Here is a 577-nt window from a genome sequence, read left to right on the forward strand (position 1 = left end):
CTAATTATAACTTCTGTACTTATTCTAGGCGAATAGCCCTAACTTTTGCAATTACTATAGTTTTCTAATTATAGCTTTTGTACTTATTCTAGGCAAATGGCCATGACGTTTGCATTTACTCTAGGTTAATGCCGGATTATGAGATTCTGAGGTCCTAAGCTACGTAAAGTTTAAAAGGCCCGATACGATGAAAACAAATTGGAATGGAGTTTTCTCTCTCTCTCTCTCTTTTAGAGGCACTAAGCTATAGCTTAGTTAGCTTATGCCTTAATCCGGCACTGCTCTAAGTGTCTAGCCATAGCTTTTACACTTACTCTAGGTGTTAAGGCATAACGTTTACACTTACTCTAGGTTTCTAGCCATCACTTCACCACCAGTTTCGTGCAGAAAGCAAATCTTTAGCTGAAATTATTCTTTTTAATAGGATGTTAAGGCTTAAAATTTTGCATTGTGTTAAAGATTATATATTTTCAATTGTTTCTCTTGATTGATAATTTTAAAAATACCATTGTATTTGTTTTCTTCATCTCATACAGGTTTTGAAATTATCTTCTTTAAATAGTCGACGTTAAATGTG

Source organism: Limulus polyphemus, unplaced genomic scaffold, assembly GCF_000517525.1.
Source record: "Limulus polyphemus unplaced genomic scaffold, Limulus_polyphemus-2.1.2 Scaffold103, whole genome shotgun sequence".
In the NCBI taxonomy this organism is placed as follows: Eukaryota; Metazoa; Arthropoda; class Merostomata; order Xiphosura; family Limulidae; genus Limulus; species Limulus polyphemus.